Source organism: Suricata suricatta, chromosome 2 (assembly GCF_006229205.1).
Source record: "Suricata suricatta isolate VVHF042 chromosome 2, meerkat_22Aug2017_6uvM2_HiC, whole genome shotgun sequence".
NCBI classification, from domain to species: Eukaryota; Metazoa; Chordata; class Mammalia; order Carnivora; family Herpestidae; genus Suricata; species Suricata suricatta.
In genome coordinates, this window is record NC_043701.1 from 21,265,040 (window position 1) to 21,274,395 (window position 9,356).

A 9,356-nucleotide genomic window follows, 5' to 3' on the forward strand; every position below is an offset into this window, starting at 1 on the left:
CCCCCCCCCCCCCCCCCCCCCCCCCCCCCCCCCCCCCCCCCCCCCCCCCCCCCCCCCCCCCCCCCCCCCCCCCCCCCCCCCCCCCCAACCACAGATTCGGTGATAACAGTACACCCATACACGATTCGCTAAAGCTCTGTTTAGACCACAAAGTAAATAGCCGCAGCCCGGTTTTAACTTTTTCCTTTCTAGGTTGTCTTGAGTCTATTGTAAGAGAGCATTCTGAAGAAAAAACAGATCATAAAGCTTCTTCAGGAAGCTGGTTTCATATGGTGGTTTAGATTTAAATAGTGATTGTCTAGCACCATTTGAAATCAGTGTTCTTGGGGGAGGCCAGAGCACTACCGGCGGCGAGAGGAATGAACGGGACAGCCCCGGAATATTTGAAAGCCAAGACCAGACTACGGCCACGAGTCTGCCTGTTGCGGCCGCCGCCTTCCCCGCCCTGCCACCGGCGTCGTCACATCTAACACGCTAATTGTGTGGGTGTCTTACTGTCAGAACTTAATCCTTCTGGCTTACAGACTCCATCATGTGAGGGTTAAAAGGTCAGGCATGTGCGGACTTCTTACTCTCCGGTCCCTCCCGACCCTCACGTCCTCCTGCGGCCCCTTAGAGGATGACTGATTTCTTTTGGTGTTCAGAGTCAATATAATTTTCTAGCACCATCTGAAATCGGTTATAATGATGGGGGAAGAGCACCATGCAGCCAATTAGAGGAGAGAAAAATACACCGGTGACCTTTGGGGCCGCGAATAAGAACCGAGAAGACAGAAATACAGAGCAGAAAGCCCAAAGTAGTTCTTGGAGTTTTTAAGTTGAATTTCATTGCCCTGACTTGCATGTGCTATAATGCTGATAAACGGTGAACTGTTAGCATATTGCCAGTAGTTTGTTTTAAAGAAATTCCAAAGTATTTCTGAGGATTTTTGTTTTAATGTAGATACCTAGAAAAAAAGGGGTAAAATCAAAGATCGCCTCAGGTCGTTCGAAAGGAGCAGCGAGGGAATGAATTCTGTTCGCAGTGGGAAGTGCGGTGACCTCATCTGCGAAGCCTCCTGCCTGCCAGTGAGCTCATCCTGTAGTTGACCGGGTCACTTTCTTCAAAGGCAAGGCCAGGCTCAAGCTGGCGAGAAGTTCAGTCTAACAAGGCACATGAAGAAAACTGGTACAGACTAGGTGTCTGTGTCGAGGACAGACTAAGTTAATACAGCTCAGTGTAGAAATGAGGGCGAAAGGGGCGCCTGGATGGCTCACTTGTTAAGCATCTGACTTTGGCTCAGGTCATGATCTCACAGTTCCTGAGTTCAAGTTCTGCTTTGGGTGAGCACGGGCCCCGCCTATCTGTCTGTCTCTCTCTCTGCCCCTTGCTCACTTGCGCCCTCTCTCTCTTTCTCAAAACAAAAACAGAACACAAGGTGAAGAAAGCCAGAGGTTATATTTGAACTGTTTTTCTAAATTAACACCTTCTTACTATGGAAGGGAAGTGGTCAAGCTAAAAACAGCACTGGTTCTCTAGCCCCAAGCAAGGGGGCGAGGAAAGGCTTCAGAACGAGCTCACAGGGGTCGGCAGTGCTGCCTCTGCCCACAGGTGCTGATCGAGGCAAAGGCCAGCCCGCCGCTGCCACCTGTGTCTCTGCGTGGCATCCCTGGAACGGGGTGGGGGGTGGGGTGCTCCGAGGCGATGCCGCGCATGTCCTTGCCCAGAGATGTGACCTAACAGCCCTGCCTAACGACGTCCCCTGCCTTCCACCACCACTTCCTCCTCCTGACCTCCTCCTTATTTGTCTGGGAAAACACTTAGAATTTGTGGCCAAAACTTTCTGTCTCCCGCCCACGTCAGCTGAGGTCATGTCACTACTTCTTTTGCAGTCCTGCGGTCACCGTTTCCCCAAAACCCTCTCTGTTGCTTTCTTACCTGCTCTTTTTCCTGGCTGAGCTTGCTCACCTCCCCTGGCTCAGACACACCCACCATGGACGGATTTCCCCCAAACTAGAGCTCTAGCTGCAGATGGTTTTCCAGAACGCCTCACCTCCATATTTTCAGCGGCTCCTAGCTAGTTCTGCCTCAATTTAGCCCATTATCTTTTTCCCAAAACCAGCCCCCCGCACTCCCACCTATGGGTTAAGGCTGAACACCGTAGACTTGTAGGATGATTCCCACCCCCCCCAGACCCCTGCTTCGCCACCCCCACCTGCCTCCCCAAGGCCCAGGCCGTTCGTTCTCCGCTCTTTAAAACCCACCCTTGTTCTGTGTATTCATTGGCCTCCTGTGTGACCTGGGTCCTTCCCCCTTCAATATTTTCATCCCTCTTCTCCTGGCCTGTTTTCTGAGCTCACACACACCCCGAGTTTTCTGTAGCCAGGGTTCTTTCTAGGTTGTGCTTCCACTTTTCAGCCAATTCATTGTTTCTCTCCATTTTTATTTGCCAAATGCATGGGGAATAAAAACTACTTTTAGTGATGACCTAAATGAAACAGAAGAAAGTAAATCTGCTTCAAAGAGCATGTGTCCTTTTTCTAAAACTTTTAAATACGATTTTGATGTATGGTCCATTTTGGATTACCCATGTGTTTTTTTCCTTTTATGTACATAAGTATTAGGAATCGATATGTTTAATGAGTTAGCCTTGGGGAGAATAATTATTGCTGAAAGATCGTTGTCCCTGTTTTAGAGAACAGCAAAGACATAAAAACAGATGTGCGCTGACCTTGGAAGGCAGTGAGTGCCTGCTGAGCCAACTGCACCCGTTAAAGAATCATAATTTACAGCTACTGCGTGCCAACCACATAATCACTGCCCGTTACGCCAAACTGCCCCGCCAGGTGGGCAGTATTTTCCCCAAGTCCTAGGTGAGGAGATGGAAGCCCAGAAAAGTTGAGTGACTTGCTGAGGTTCTGCAGCTTGTCAGCATTAGATTTGTGTTCTAAATCGGGTAACAAACCGTTACGAGGGTGATAGCGAACGCGGAGCTCTTGCCTCCTGCTAGTCGCTTGCTGAGCATTTTACATGTATCCTCTCGTTTACTCTAACTTTCAAAATAGTCCTGGGAAGTGCGCATTATTATTATCGTCGTTCTCATTTTGCAGATGAGAAAACAAACTGCAAAGAATAAAGTAATTTGTCCACGATCGTATTACCATCAAGTTCACCGGCAGGTGTACCAACCCAGATCTTTCGATTCCCATGCCTGTGCTCTCACTTCGTACTGTTCTTTTTCTCATGGTGGATGGAACTACAGGCCTGCTCAGCGGGCCAGGCAGCCTCTGAAGTGGCCCCCGTTGATCCCCACCTGCTGGTGTTCATGCCCTGTACAGTCCCCAACCCTGGAGTGTGGACTGGACCTTGTCACTTGCTCCGCAAGGACAGAACACGTTGGCTACAGCAATGAGTCACTTCCGAGACGAGGCTGGCCCTGTCTTTGTGTTTGCTCACACACACTCTCTCTCTCTCTCTCTCTCTCTCTCTAAGGACAGTCACCTGCATGTCAGGAACCACCCACTCTGGAGAGGCCCAGGGAGAGAAGTAACTGGTGTCTTTTGGCAGCAGCTCATGGTGCTCTGAGATCCACCTGGAGCCACATGAGCTTGGAAATGAATCCTCGCCCGGTGAGCCTGGGTGTGACCGTGGCTCCAGCCAGCACCTTGTCTGCAGCCTAGGACCCAGCTGGGACCCAGACTCTGACCCACAAAAATTGTGACATAATGAATGTTGATTATTTTAAGCCACTACATGTTGGGGGTTATTTGTAATGTACCAGTACAGCTCATAGTACTCATACCTACACTCCAACTTTGTGTTTATGGTACCTCATTTGTCTTAAGATACACATTTTGTTAGAGAATAACTTAGGTTGATAGAAACTTTGCAAAGATACTAGAGTTCTTTTCGGTTCTTCAGCCATTTTCCTCCGTTGTTAGTATCTTCTGTAACCACGGTACATTTGTCAGGACTGAGCAGCCAACATTAGCACTTTACTAGTGAAGTTAACTAAATTTCAGACTTTTTTCACACCTCGCTAGTTTTTCCACTGATGATGTCCTTTTTCTGTCCTGGGATTGCTATATTTTAATGGCCTAACAAATTGTGTGTGTGTGTGTGTGTGTGTGTGTGTGTGTGTGTGTGTGTAGAAAGAAAAAATATATATGTGTTTCTAAAATTTGGGAAATCTACTCAACAGATAATATAAGAATGTAGCAAGGTCTTTAATTTGGGGTCTTGTATAATTATTTGGAAAAACAACCATTATATTAATGAAAAATATCTATTGTGTGATATTACTAAGGGGAGGTGGGAGTGGATTCAAATAAAAAATGATAAGACCCTGAGAAGTTGGAAATACTTTGAAAAAGTCAAGGCTGCTGGGGCACCTGGATGGCTCAGTGGTTAAATGCCTGACTGCAGCTCAGGTCATGATCTCACAGTCTGTGGGTTCAAGCCCCACATCAGGCTCTGTGCTGACAGCTCAGAGCCTGGAGCCTCCTTCAGCTTCTGTGTCTCCCTCTCTTTCCAAACGTCCCCTGCTTGCACTGTCTCTCTGTGTCTCTCAAAAATAAACATTAAAAAAATTGTTTTAAATAATAATAAAAAATAAAGTCAAATCTACCTTACTAAAAAGGAATAATGTTTTAATAAACTAAAACATTTTTGATTTTCATTTAATAAGAATATTGACTATTACCAGATTTGCAAATGGTTATTTTGCACTATCATGTTGGTACATTATTGTGTTGGAATTTTTATTTATGTAATATGTAGATACTTAATTTTCTTACAAGTATTTTAATGGAAAGTATTCATCTAAGAAAACTGATTTCCTTTTTTTTTTTTCATTCCTATGCAGTGTGATCCTGGCCAAGTCATTTAGTTTTCTTGGGTTTTCCCTTTAGTGTCAATTTATATTACTGGAATTTTACAAAAAATTAATCTATTACTACAGACACTTAATATTTGTAAACATTTTATAAATAGAACTGTAAAAGGGTAATAAAAATTGCTATTCCCTAATTGCTTAAACATTCAGCTGCATTCTTTTGCAGCATTTCCAGGTGATTTCAAAGAACAATCCTGGGGTGCCTGGCTGGGTCAGTCAGTCGGTAGAGCACGCAACTCTTGACCTCAGAGTTGTGAGTTCAAGCCCCACATTGGGCACAGAGCCTACTTAAAAAAGAATTATTTAAAAATTTTCTAAATAAAAAACCTGAACAATCCACAGCAAGTGAGTGATGCTGCTTGATGGAGAAAAGACATCCTACTTCTGCATATAATCTCCTAGTTCAATTTTTAAACAAGGTGAATGAGAAAATCAGGTGACTTTAAGCCTTGTGTAAATCCTTAGAAGCCATTAAGCAACAGGACTTTAGAAATCTTCTTGGTGGCCTTACCCAAACAAGTCTTTTAAAAATTACCAGAAACAAATCTGAACTCCAAAGAAATCAATGCACACAGGAGACCCTGAATCTTAGTGGCTGAGGTTTCTTCTTGGCTTGACTCTGAGGGGTCTCGCTCTTCTCTGTAGCCAGAAGGGACTCACTGATTTTCATTAGTTCACTCCTGAAAAAAAAGACAATAGAAAATGTTGCAGAAAGAGGGACGTACCAAAGGAGAGAGAAATGAAACATAACTGGGTAAAAAAGGAGCAAAACACAATGTAACCTCACTGACAACATATTGCTTCCCCAGAACTCTGAATTCATTAAGTTTTCTGCTCTTCTCAACTTTGCAAGTGTCGGATTACAAGAAAGCGATGTGTTAGGTTTACTAAAAATCTGCATGCATAAATATTTCTAATACTACATTTGAAGTTAGTACATAATTCATTTCTGCCTGTTGTGCCTGAAATACCATCTTGTCTTACTCAAAATGATGACTGATCCGCTGATACTGTAGAAGCCATAAATCATCAAAGACTTCAATTTAATTCATCGTCCTGTGCTTACTAAAACCAGAAGAGTGTATAAACCTCTTGTAGAGACTTTGTGAACTATTCTCGTTTAGGCAAAGATAAAATAGAATTTGTATATTATACAAAGTCCATTATATTGCGTTCCTTACATTTTTTTATTACTGAGGTAAAATTCACATAACAAAGTTCACCATTTTAGCCATTTTTAAGTGTACAGTTCCGTGGCTTTTTGTACATTCATGACATTGGGCTGCCATCACCACGAACCCCAGAATATTTGCATCACCCCCAAAAAGAACTTCGTAGCCATTAAATAAACCCCCCTCATTCGCCCCTCCTCCGTGCTCCTGGCAATCGCTGATTTGCTATCTGTGGATTTGCCTATTCTGGACATTGATATAAACAGAATCACACAATATGTGGCCTTTGGGGACTAGCATCTTTCACTCGGCATGATGTTGTAAAGGTGTGTCCGTCTTGGAGCCTTGTGTCAGTACTTCATTCCTTCTCGTGGCCAAATCCCATCCCACGATGTGGGTGGACCACAATTTGTTTATCTAAACATCAGTTTGGTGGGCATTTGGGTTGTCGTTCTTTATGTTCATGTTTTTATTTCTGTCCATGTCCTCTGTGTCCATAGACCCACGAGTCAGCAGCACCAAGTCCTGTAATAACGAAGGGCTGTCCTCTGCCCTCCCTCAAAGCTGCCACTCTCAGCCCACTTATCTGTTTATTTCCTTCCATGTGAAATGCTCTTACTACTATTTCTTGGTTTTGACTTTTACTTTCCTACTGTAGAAATGAGGATGTAGCTCTTAACATCACCACCCATGCATACTGCTCCTTCCGCCTTTGTAACTTAGTTATGCCACGATTTTGATTAGATTAGTGTTGAGGGGCACCTGAGCCATTCAGTTGGTTAGGCATCCAACTTGATTCCAGCCCAGGTCATGATCTCACGGTTAGTGAGATCGAGCCTTGCAAGTCAGGCTCTGCACTGACAGTGTGGAGGCTGCTTGGAATTCTCTCTTCCCATCCCCTCTCAAAAGAAATAAACTTTAAAAAAATGTTGATAGTTGTATCAATACTGTTGACCACATAGCTATATAGTTTGACATTTTCTGTTAAAACTCTTTAAATTCTGGAATTAATAATTTTTTTTATTTGCTTAATTCTCCATATACTTACTTAATGCCATGTCCTTACTACAGAGCTGTGACATCCATCTCTGGCTCCCAGTGTTGTTGAAAAGTCTGAGACAGTGCTGATTGCTGACCCTTTTTCTCTGGAGATTTTAGGAGAGTCTGTTTATCCCTTGAGTTGTTTAAATTTCATAGTCATGTGCCAGGATAGAGGACAACTTCATTTATTTGGCCAAGAGTTTAATGTCCCTTTCATTCTGGAGGTGTCTTTTAACTTTAGAAAATATCCCCCTGTTATTTGTTAGGTAAGTCCTTTTTCCTCATTCTCCCTGTTGTTTTCCCAATTTTCATCCATCTGTCCTCCTGGAATAACGCTGTGATTTCCCCCCATTTGTTTCCTGTACAGTTTTTCATATTTTTGGTCTTATCCTACTTACTGGGGAAATTACTGCCACCATTTCCAAAACTTAACACTGAAGTCTGATTTCTGCTACTGTATTTTTAATATCTGAAAGGGTTTTCTTAGCATTACTTTGTTTTGTTGGGAGGATTCACAAATGTTTCTCAGGATGCTAAATAGTTTTTTTTCTTTTTAAAGATTTCTGGTCATGACAGTGTCTCTGTTTCTTCTAGGTTCTTTGTCTGCTTTTAGTTCTGCCTTTCATGTTAGAAGTTTGCTCAAGTTGGAGTATCTGGGGGTTGCTTGAGTGGCTCAGTCAGTTCAGCATCTGACTCTTGATTTCAGCTCAGGTCATGATGTCACAGTTCGTGAGATGGAGCCCCAGAAGCACAGAGCCTGCTTGGGATTCTCTGTCTCCACTCTCTCAGCCCTTCCCCACTCATGCCTGCACGCGTGCTTGCTCTCTCTCTCTCTCTCTCTCTCTCTCTCTCTCTCTCTCTCTCTCTCTCAAAAGTAAAACTTAAAAAAACACATTTGCTCAAATTGGGGCACCTGGGGGTGCCTGGGTGGCTTAGGTAAGCATCCAACTCAGCTTCGGCTCAAGTCATGATCTCATGGTTCGTGAGTTCCAACTCTCTCTGCCGCCCACCTCTCTCTCTCTCTCTCTGAAAATAAATAAAAAATAAACTTTGAAAAAGCCCCTCTCTTAAAAAAAAAACTGGGGCAACTGCGTGGCTCAGTCGGTTAAGCATCTGAGTCTTCATCTCAGGTAGGGTCTTAATCTCAGGGTTGTGAGTTCAAGCCCCACATTGGGCCCTCCACTGGGCATGAAGCCTACTTGAAAAAAATATTTGCTCGAATGTCTCTAGATTCTTGACTACCCACCCATTCATACTTACAGATGGGGCCTTAAAACTGTCGGAGGCTCTCCCTACTTTGTCAGGACTAATCAACTCTTGGACCTCATTGTAGGATCTGTGGTAGGCAGAAAAATCACGTCCCAGAGATGGCCACATCTCCACCCCCAGAATCTGTGAAAACGGCGCTTTAGATGGCTTAAGGAACTTGGCACAGGTGATTCGGTTAAGGCCCTGGAGATGGGGAACGAAGCACGCATGACCCAGGTAGGATCAATCCCAATCACAAGAGTTCTTAAAAGCAGATTTTTCCCAGCTGTGGTCAGAGAGCTACAATGTTGCTGGCTGAGGAATGCAGTCGTCCCTAGAAGCTGGGAAAAAGCGAAGAAAACAGTCTCCTCTAGCATTTCCAGAAGGGAACGCAGCGTTGCTGACTCAGATTTTACCCCAGCGAGACCTGCATCTGACTTCTGGCCTTCAGACCGGTAAGACAGTAAAATTGTGCCGCGTTAAGCCACTGGGTGCTTGTAGTGGTCACCGCAGTGGTAGAAAGCTAAAACCGGGGGATTGAGTGGAGATTCCTGTTCCACCGAGGACTCCCAGTATCATTATTTATAAGTTTGGGGTGTTTTTTCCTCTTGGTCTGGTCAGTTTCCGCAGCGATGAATCCTTTAGTCTCCTGCCGGGGAGGGCTATCAGTCAGGTTGCAACAAAATCAATCCACAGTTTTGCAAGAGTAAACGTCTCCTATATGTATTATGGCTTCCATGGTGCAGGGGTGCCAAGGGAGTGAGGGAGGGACTTGAAAGGTGCAGCTACACAACCAAAGTTGTGAGGTTGCTGCACAGGAGTGGGAGAAGCTGGCGGTCTCAGGAAAATCCCACGAAGCCACACCAAAGCGGGGTGGCTGCAGAGTGGGGGCTGGTGGGGAAGGTCCATGAACCACCGACGCTGGAATAATGGTCTGTGTCCCTTCTGCCTCCCAAATCGAATGCACCTTCCTCTCACTGGTAAACTGAATGTGGAACCATACAGGGAAAGGGGTTCTGGG

General features: G+C 44.7%; 1 long non-coding RNA gene across 1 annotated transcript in view; it reads left to right on the forward strand.

Annotated features, from left to right (window-relative positions):
• LOC115278868 overlaps positions 1–685 on the forward strand; it is an 8,584-nt gene extending 7,899 nt beyond the window's left edge. The window contains exon 3 of the long non-coding RNA XR_003903101.1: positions 193–685. This is a non-coding gene — a long non-coding RNA (uncharacterized LOC115278868). The remainder of the gene's footprint in view (positions 1–192) is intronic.
• Positions 686–9,356: the final 8,671 nt, after the last annotated feature.